Consider the following 10,685-nt stretch of genomic DNA (forward strand, 5'->3'; position numbering starts at 1 on the left):
ATTCATGAGAAATGACAGGAGAGAGAGAATGAACCAGAAATCACTCTGGTACATGTTCTGCTGGGGATTGAACCTCAGACCTCATGCTTGAGAGTCCAATGCCTTATCCACTGCACCACCTCCCAGACCACTAGAAATATTCTTTTTATTATTAATGGAATTGTATGTGTTTACATGATGTCACTTCTACTTTGTTTTCCTTCTGTAATGTTGGTCTGTATCTAATTCTCTTGCATAAACTTTTTGCTGTACTACCTTCTCACTGCATAAGAAAAGCCAGCTTCTACCCTGGGATAACCTGGGGGTCTCACTTTATCTTTTCCTGCCTCTTCTCTTGGGGAATCACTTGCTGTGCTCAGTACACCTCTTTTTTTTTTTTTTTTTTGAAGCTTCCCCCAGTGTTATGGTGCTTTCAGGTGGTGTCAGGACTTGAACCTGGTTTCATACATGGCAAACCCTACCTACTAGGTGAGCTATTTCTATGGCCTAGTAACCTTTAAAAAGTATTTTAGTAATTTATTAATAAAAGAGACAGAGAACAAGAGAAAAGGAGAGGAGGGGGAGAATCAGAAGGAGAAAGAGATGGGGAGGGAGAAGGAAAGAAAAACAGACATCACTCTGGTCCATGCACTATTGGGGACTGAACTCAGGACCTCATGCTCGAGAGTCCAATTCTCTTTTTATATTTCTTTTTAAATCTTTATTTATTTATTTTAATTTTAAATATTTATTTATTTTTAATAAATAAAAAATAAAATATAAATAGTAAAATATAAATATATATATAATATATAATAAAATAAATAAATAGTATTTAATAAATAAAAAGTAGTACTAAAAAATACAACAGTAATAACTACAACAACAATGAAATAACAAGGGCAACAAAAGAAAAAAAAATTCAGTACACCTCTTGTTCCATGGCTCAAACACCTCCCCGTCTCTGGAGCCTTGCTGTTGCCATCTGTAGCCTTTTCTCTCTGAAAATAGTCCAAAGACTATTCATGCCACCTCTCTCCCTGATTTTCCCTATGCTCTTAGCTGCCTTTGCAAAGACCAGTCTGTGCCACGTGTTCAGTTTCTAGCCATCTAGTAACAGAGCTCAGTGCACACTCTCGTAACACTCAGTCTGACTTGCTAAGATGTCATTTGTTGGTCTATGTTTCATCTCGCTGAAACAGTGTATGATCTCCTTGAAAGCAAAGTCTTGTCAGCTTTGCTCATGATTACACCTTCATGTAGCTAGGGGAAATCTCTCCACAGATGTTTGATACTCCGTCAAAAAACAGAGCTTAATTTCCTTATTCCTGTGCAAGTCGCTGATCAGAATTCCACCGGTGGTTCATTGTGGAAGTGATTCCTCCAGGATTTAGCCGCATTCTGACAGAGCTCACATGGAGACACTTGAGTTAGATCACACAACTAAGTCAATCCGTAGCCTGCTCCTCCCAGAGGATTAACAATGCTTTGCTCTAAGGCACTGAGTTTTTGACATTCATAACATCAGCTAAGCTTATGTGTCTGCTTAGTAGTTCTTACTTTATTATTCATTATTCAGTTGCCTTAGTTCCTAACCTTTGTAACATTAAGAGAATGAATGTGCCTCCTAATTAAAGAGAAAAAAAGCTGTGTTGCTTGGGCTACAAATGGATCCAGCCTCTATAGAGAACAGTTTCTCAAAATATTGAAAATTCAGTTTATCATATGATACAGTAATTCTGCTCCGATGTCTCTACCCAGAGGAGAATACTGGCACACAGACACACACAGACACACACACAGAGATTCACACACACAGAGACACAGATTCACACACACAGACACACACACAGATTCTCACACACACACACACACAGACACAGATTCACACACACACAGAGACACACACAGATTCACACACAAAGACACACACAGACACACACAGATTCACACAGACACACACACACAGACACACACACCCTCCCCCTCCTCCCTCCCCCTCCCTCTCTCTCTCTCTCTCTCCATGTGGATTTCTTCCACATAAATCACAGCAAATGCATCTTGAGTAGTATCCTGTGTGATTTCTCCAGGAAGTGCAGGGAAAACTCACTTTTTGAGTTCATGCAACTTCTTGTTCTCTATTCAATACAATTTCGGCCTCTTACAACCTATCTGCTGGTATTTCTGCCTTTAGATGGTATTTAATCCCAGACAAAGGGCTGTTTTCTCCACTGTACTAGTGCCTCCCTAACTCCTGCACAGTGCAGGAGATCAATAAATATTTATTGATTAGATGAATATTTATCCACAGAGAAGTATGGACTTGAAATATGTATCCAACATGAGCTAATAATCCTTTGAGAAAGTACCTCTGATACAGGAACACAAACAGAAGTATCCAAATCCTATTTTGCATGCATAGAAATATTAAGAATTTGTAAATGTAGAAATTATCAAGATTCATTTGCCCCCCCCCCAAGATACACAAAATAGATATTTTCTAAAAACAAAAACAAACCAACAGAAGTGGATGTTATAATTAAAAGCACAGTCTCTGCAGTCAGTATAAAGTTAGCGTGAGCAGTATTTAGTCACTATGTAAAAATATGCCCGGCATTTTAATTAGACTGCACTGTGTCCTTTTAAATAGAAGGGGGGAGACTTATACAGACTAAAGATACTGGAATATTTCCTTTGACTTCTGCCTTAACTATGTCATCCTGCTAACTGAGAATTTCAGAGGTTTTGCGTTCTGCCACTCTTAGTGCTTTTTGATGAAGCTGTTATTTTGACAGGGAGATGATATTTTAAGTTTTAGGCCACCAGCAAACTTCCTTGGAGATCAAAATGCTCTACCTTTTAAGGTAGTTTTCAATTGCACAGGGTTCCTAGGTAAGTTGAAGAAGGTAAAGTGTTTGGTAGAACTTCCTTTACCTTCCAGACCAATGCTAATCCCAAGTGACCTGTCTAGGGAGAGAAATAAACTAGAAAAGAAATCACTAGTTAATATTTGGGGGCCAGGTGGTGCTGCATCTAGTTGAAGATACACTTTATTATGTGCCAGGACCCAGGTTCAAGTCCTGAGTCCCCACTTCCAGGGAGGGAAGCTTCAAGAGTGATGAATCAGTGCTGTAGTCCCTCCCTCCGTCCCTCCCTCCCTCCCTCCTCTCTCTCCCTTCCTTCCTCCATGCATCCATCTCTCTATCCCTCCTCTCTCAATTTCTTTCCAACCTATCAAATATAAAGAGCAAAATAATATTTTGTCAAATTTGAAATAGCATAATCTTTTTAAGATATAGATTACAACTATCATTCTAGGATTAAAGAATTAGTATTCTTTAAACAAATTAAATGGGAGATCCGATGAACTTTCATTTAATTAATTAATCTATATTTAATAGAACAAATAAAAATTGAGAGGAGAATGATATATATAGATAGATAGAGAGAGAGAGACCCCTGCAGCACTGCCTCACCGTCTGTGAGTCTTCTCCCTTGCAGGTAGAGGGAGGGTCCTGGTCTCCTGGATCAAGGTGATATGTGTGCTCTGTTGGTTGTACCAATACCAGACCACACTCCTTTATTTCTAACCTAACTGTTCTCAATGGTCATGATCTTGGGATTTGAATTTGGATAAAATCAGTAGGCAAATTCACTTATGCAATGATGCATTTTAGCCCAGTATACAACCATTGTGAACTTGCCAGCAGTATAAAAAGCTAAGCAAAATTATTTTCTAAAATATGAAAAGTTAGTACCTAGAATACAGTTATCTATCTATGGTAAAGTTCTATCTAACTCTCCCTGTCAACATGGTTCATGAACCTTACAATGTTGAACTTAAATAATTTCAATTTAGTTTTTTAACTGCTAAGAATTTTTCAACATTAGTTTACTCAACTATTGAATGCCCTGTGAAAAATTATAAAATATTATAAAACACCTGTAGTATATTTAAAGGTACTAGAGACAGGGAAAAAAAGGTCTTTGCAAATTCTCATAGTTTCTTTTTAAATGAAACGTGGAGCGGGCTTGGGGTGTTGCACTAAGGCAAAGGACTTGGGGAAGTGGGGGGGGCACTGTGGGGTGTTGTTGTGGAATGAACTTGTGCTCATCTGTCAGTGACTGCTCTGTGAAGCATTAACTCCCTCAATAAACTGTCTACTTTTTGGATATGACAGAGAGAAATTAAATAGGTAGAATGACATATGGAGCTAGAGGGAGGGAGGGGTGGGGGAGGGAGAGAGGACAGGGAGAGGGAGAGGCATTGCTTCACAGCTTGTGAAGATTTTCTATGGCATACAGGGGTCAAACCTTCAAGCTATATATATATATATATATATATATATATATATATATATATATATATATATATATGTACACCATTAAGTTCCTGTCTGTTCAGTAACTCACTTCTGTACATCAAGTTGAGAGTTTCTGATTTTTGTTGAATATCCTCAGGATAAAGTTTCTGAATAATTTCTTTTTTTTTTTAACTGAAAACTATGCATATAATATTCTGTTTTTGACTCAGTTGACCATTTATCCAATGGAGTAAGTTTTAGCAGACCTTGCTCTTATACACTTACATAAGACCAAAAAGTTTCCCCTTTGGAGCCTTTAGGTTCAACTCCAGTCTGTCAAATGTTAGGAATAGACTAGCATGTGATACAGAGCTAGATTTGACAAGACACTGAAGATTTTAAGTAAAGGCCTGGTGAAAAGGAGAGGGAAAAACTGGTTATTTGTACCCAAGTTTAAGACCAAAACCAAAGTAGTGCTTATACTGTACTCAATACAGTAATGATTACAAACATTTTAGGGGCAAGGTCAGTCTGACTTTTCCTTTTTTTCCTTTAGTAGATCTGACATGGTGCCTATGTACCTGAACATACATTGTACATTCTGCATGGGCCAAAGGAGTCAATTACCTTATTCCAGCAACTCAGTAATAAGATCTAATAACACAAGGGTCCTTTCTACTACTTAAAAAAAAAAAAAAAAAAAAAAAAAAAAGCACTCGGCACTTTTACTAGTTTTAAAAGCTCCAGACCTCAAGTCTTTGATGCAGATATTCATGAAGTTGGCCTCTCTCAAGAGACCAACTTCTCAGACTCTATATAATTTCTCTGGTAACTCCTGTTGGGCAGTACGCCAGCTCCCCTCTGCTTAACGTTGTGGTCTATTTACATAACCGCTGTTACCTAAGCACCGCCCTGCCTGCAGGGCACTGGTTTAATCCCCAATGGTTCAGAGGCTTTTTCCTTCTCCTCACCCTCTATCCTACGTACATCCTCTTCTGACCTGACACTTCCGCCTCAGGAGATATATACAGGACAGGATTGTGATTAGAGACTGCTAGCTTGCACTGCATTCCTCATCAATAAAGACTGAACTGCGTCTCACTCAGCCATGAGTCCCTGGTCGTCTCTCTCCCGCCCGCGAAGCTAGCTTGGCCCGGCATCTGGCATCTGAACAGGGACCAGCAACTCCTATATCTTTCACCTTGGGGTAGTTGTACTATGTACACCCATTTTTTATTGTTTTTTTTATTTCTTATTGGGGGGATTAATGTTTTACAGTCAACAGTGAATACGATAGATTGTACATGCATAACATTTCCCAGTTTTCCACATAGAATACAACCCCACCAGGACCTCTGCCACCCTCGTCCATGTTCTTTGTGGGATTTCACTTTGTCCCGAGACGGAGTGCCTGCAGTGTTTCTGTGTTTTGCACACTCAACTGGGCTTTTGGGACCTGGAGCTGGTGCCGTGGTGATAATGGCAGGGTTCTCCTTTGTTGATAAGTTATGGTCAGGAGGAGGTCAGCAAGGGGGCAGGTGAACTGGCTGGCCCTGCCCGAGAGGACCGGGTACAGTCACAGGTCACAGAGTTAGTCAGTGGAAGGTCTCCGCCCCACACCCTGGGTCAGTTACACGCATTCTCCTCTCTCTGTGTTCAGCCTGAGAGGTCAGTTTCCTGCCCAGTGCAGAGAGGCAGCCATTACCTTCTCTCTGCAGCTGTTCTAACCCTCTTCATTCCCCACCAGGCTTGGACACCTCAGCAGACTGACCACTCCAGGCTCGGCTGCCAGTTTTCAGACTGTTTCTGTCTCAGAGGTGAGTGCCAGTAGGAAGTGTAGTTCTTTGACTTTCTCGGGAGGCTGCTGGGCCTTTCCTGTGGGGTAACCTCTCCGCATCAGAGTGCCGGCCTCCTAATACATCTCCTGATGGATGCCTCTCCCTTTTGCGGACTACAGTCTGCATTCACTCACCTTCAAAGGATGACAGGTCTTGGAGATCAACCCAAATGTGTTGTGTTCATGTTTTGTTGTACATTGCTCTTAATTTTGTTTTTTTTCAGAGGAGGGTAGTACATTTATTAGGGTCTTGACAAGTGAGGCATGGAGTGGACAGGCCAGGGGTGGGAAGCTCAAGGTAACTCCTTAGAAATAGCTGCAAAGAGTAAACAGAGATCTAGAGGAGGGGGACCAAATGTTTCACCAGCCTGCCCCCTGCGCAAGTTGGTGTCAACTCCCTGGCCCAGCACAGGAAGCCAGGCAGAGTGAGAGGTCTGGGCTGTTGAGGAGAAGCAGGGTTGCTGGCGGCTTTCCATGGTGGGTCAACTTGCGTTCGGACTCCTCCGGGATTGTTTTAGTTCTGAAAATAATTGTTTTTTTTAGTAAGAAATAAATAGTGTGTGATACAGTATAGTAAAAATATAAGTATTCTCAAATTTTAAATCTGAGGAGGAGAAGTAAAAAAAAAAACAAAACTCAAAAATGAGCACAAACCCCTGTTAATCCATACAAATTCAGAGTTCTAAAAGATAAAAGGAAAAAAAAAAGCTTAAATTATTCAACAGGCATAATTTTAATTGGAATTTTTCTATAAGAAATTGTAGGGATATATTTAATATGTGCATATAAAAATCTGAATTAAAATTGCTTCTTCCCCATGAGAACTTTAATGAAATTAATTGTAAGCTAATGATTTTTGTTTGTTTTGTGATAACCAATATAATTTCCTTCTTACAGTAAATATAATAATTAAAAGATACTGATGATTTAATGTTAGAATTTTGCTTAGAGATGCTTATCAGTTAATCTCAAATGAGAGGTATTTTACTATGAGAACAAAGTACAAAGCCATGCAATTTTAGTAGATTTAGGAATGTCAATTTGTCAGAAAAACAGTTACCCCAAATCTTCAAATTAAAACATTTATTCACTTCTTATTTTTTATTAGTTATTTAATATTAATTTATAAAATTAAATTATAAGATAATAGGGATATATTCCATGAGGTTCTGTGTCCCTATTCCCTCCACTGGAAACTGAGTAATTCTCCCAAGGTCACAGAGATGTGCTGCTTCTATGACTTTTTATCTATAGCTATCTGTGTCTATGTATTTATCTATAGCTATCTGTGTCTATGTATTGATCTAGCTATCTGTGTCTGTGTATTTATCTATAGCTATCTGTGTCTGTGTATTTATAGCTATCTGTGTCTGTGTATTCATCTATAGCTATCTGTGTCTGTGTATTCATCTATAGCTATCTGTGTCTGTGTATTCATCTATAGCTATCTGTGTCTGTGTATTCATCTATGACTATCTGTGTCTGTGTATTTATCTATGGCTATCTGTGTCTGTGTATTTATCTATGGCTATCTGTGTCTGTGTATTTATCTATGGCTATCTGTGTCTGTGTATTCATCTATAGCTATCTGTGTCTGTGTATTCATCTATAGCTATCTGTGTCTGTGTATTCATCTATGGCTATCTGTGTCTGTGTATTCATCTATAGCTATCTGTGTCTGTGTATTTATCTATGGCTATCTGTGTCTGTGTATTCATCTATAGCTATCTGTGTCTGTGTATTCATCTATAGCTATCTGTGTCTGTGTATTCATCTATAGCTATCTATGTCTGTGTATTTATCTATAGCTATCTGTGTCTGTGTATTTATCTATAGCTATCTGTGTCTGTGTATTTATCTATAGCTATCTATGTCTGTGTATTTATCTATAGCTATCTGTGTCTATGTATTTATCTATAGCTATCTGTGTCTGTGTATTTATCTATAGCTATCTGTGTCTATGTATTTATCTATAGCTATCTGTGTCTGTGTATTTATCTATAGCTATCTGTGTCTATGTATTTATCTATAGCTATCTGTGTCTATGTATTTATCTATAGCTATCTGTGTCTGTGTATTTATCTATAGCTATCTGTGTCTATGTATTTATCTATAGCTATCTGTGTCTGTGTATTTATCTATAGCTATCTGTGTCTATGTATTTATCTATAACTATCTGTGTCTATGTATTTATCTATAGCTATCTGTGTCTGTGTATTTATCTATAGCTATCTGTGTCTGTGTATTTATCTATAGCTATCTGTGTCTGTGTATTTATCTATAGCTATCTGTGTCTGTGTATTTATCTATAGCTATCTGTGTCTATGTATTTATCTATAGCTATCTGTGTCTATGTATTTATCTATAGCTATCTGTGTCTGTGTATTTATCTATAGCTATCTGTGTTTATGTATTTATCTATAGCTATCTGTGTCTGTGTATTTATCTATAGCTATCTGTGTCTGTGTATTTATCTATAGCTATCTGTGTCTGTGTATTTATCTATAGCTATCTGTGTCTGTGTATTTATCTATAGCTATATGTGTCTATGTATTTATCTATAGCTATATGTGTCTATGTATTTATCTATAGCTATCTGTGTCTGTGTATTTATCTATAGCTATCTGTGTCTATGTATTTATCTATAGCTATCTGTGTCTATGTATTTATCTATAGCTATCTGTGTCTGTGTATTTATCTATAGCTATCTGTGTCTGTGTATTTATCTATAGCTATCTGTGTCTCTATGTATCTTTTAATGGTCCTGCTTCACTTCTTTACTAAGTCACCCCTACACCTATTTCTACTTCCACGTGTCTTTCATTTTTCCCTGTTCTTTCTCAGATAAAAGAAACAAGGCCTGGCTTCCTCTGGTGTTTTCCAGATTTGCTTCCTTTTCGAATATGGGATAAAATTGAGATTCCTGGGAGTAGCATAGCAGGTAAAGCGCACGTCGCACAAAGTGCAAGGACCGGCATAAGGATCCGGGTTTGAGCCCCGGCTCCCCACCTGCAGGGGAGTCGCTTCACAGGCGGTGAAGCAGGTCTGCAGGTGTCTGTCTTTCTCTCCCCCTCTCTGTCTTCCCCTCCTCTCTGCATTTCTCTCTGTCCTATCCAACAACGACAACAACAATAATAACTACAACAATAAAACAACAAGGGCAACAAAAAGGGAAAATAAGTATAAAAAACAAATTTTAAAAATGAGATTCCTGGTGACAGAGGTAGAGCCCTCTGGTCCATAAACTAGTTTTAGTAAACCAGTTTTTTTGTTTGTTTGTTTGTTTGTTTTTTGGTAAACCTGGCTTATAAAGCCAGTTCAGTGCAGTGCTGTGGAGGTCAACCTGCAGAAGGGACTGGCTTGGTGTGCCTTAGACCCCACAGGTCAGGTCACAAGTTCAATACCAAGCAAGCACCACCATATGCCAGAGCTGAACTGTGCTATCCTGTCTGTCTCTCTCTCTCCTCTCTCTTTTTCTAGTAAACAAATCTTTAAGAAAAAGAAAAAAAAACACTTCAGGGGCAGGAGATTTAGCATAATGGTTATGCAAAGAGCCTTTCTTGCCCCAGCCTCTGAGCTCCTAGGTTCAATCCATTAAGACTGAGCTAAACAGTGCTCTGGATAACAAAGACCAAAAAAAAGGGGAGACGGGTGGCAGTGCAGCGGGTTAAACACAGGTGGCATGAAGCGCAAGGACCGGCATAAGGATCCCGGTTCGAGCCCCCGGCTCCTCACCTGCAGGGGAGTCGCTTCCCAGGCGGTGAAGCAGGTCTGCAGGTGTCTGTCTTTCTCTCCCCCTCTCCGTCTTCCCCTCCTCTCTCCATTTCTCTCTGTCCTATCCAACAACAATGATGTCAATATCAACAACAATAATAACTGCAACAGTAAAAGGAACAAGGGCAACAAAAGGGAATAAATAAAGTAAATATATATTTAAAAACATCAGCATAAAGGTAAATTTCCTCAAATATAAAATGCATGGCCTGTTAGAAAAGTTAATAAAGAAAAATAGGCGACAGATTTAATTTTCGATCTAGAAATGAGAGCTATGTGCATTACATAAAGTCTGTTTATGATTGGAACAGTCATTCTTTAGTATGACTTAGACTGCATTCAGCTGCAAACAACAGAAACTGACATTCTCCCATCTGTCTCTGGGCGTCCCTCCTCCAACATCCCAGCCACACCTGCAGACTCTCCCATCTCTGGGCAGTAACTTCTCTCCTTCAGCTTGTCCATTGTGAAAGTGAGTGAGTGTAGGCTTGTTTTGTTCTTTCCTTTTCTTTTACTGTTATACTGATGAGGATCACGATTAGAACACGCACACGCATGCACACATAGGCACACACATGCACACACACGCGCACACTCACACACATGCACACACACACGCACACTCACACACACAATCATGCACACACACACTCTTACCTGCACACACACTCGTACACACACAATCACACACACACACACTCACACACACACACTCACACACACACACTCACACACATGCACACACACAGTCATACACACACGCACACACACACACACCTAGGCACACACAC

At 39.3% G+C, this 10,685-nt stretch overlaps 1 long non-coding RNA gene across 1 annotated transcript; it reads left to right on the plus strand.

The window, feature by feature from the left end:
* Positions 1-5,496: 5,496 nt before the first annotated feature.
* LOC132533377 (uncharacterized) lies at positions 5,497-6,225 on the plus strand. Its single transcript, XR_009545247.1, has 2 exons — positions 5,497-5,853; positions 5,889-6,225. It is a non-coding gene; the product is annotated as an uncharacterized LOC132533377 (long non-coding RNA).
* The last annotated feature ends 4,460 nt before the right edge of the window (positions 6,226-10,685 follow it).

The sequence above is a fragment of the Erinaceus europaeus genome, chromosome 16, assembly GCF_950295315.1.
Source record: "Erinaceus europaeus chromosome 16, mEriEur2.1, whole genome shotgun sequence".
Taxonomy (NCBI): Eukaryota; Metazoa; Chordata; class Mammalia; order Eulipotyphla; family Erinaceidae; genus Erinaceus; species Erinaceus europaeus.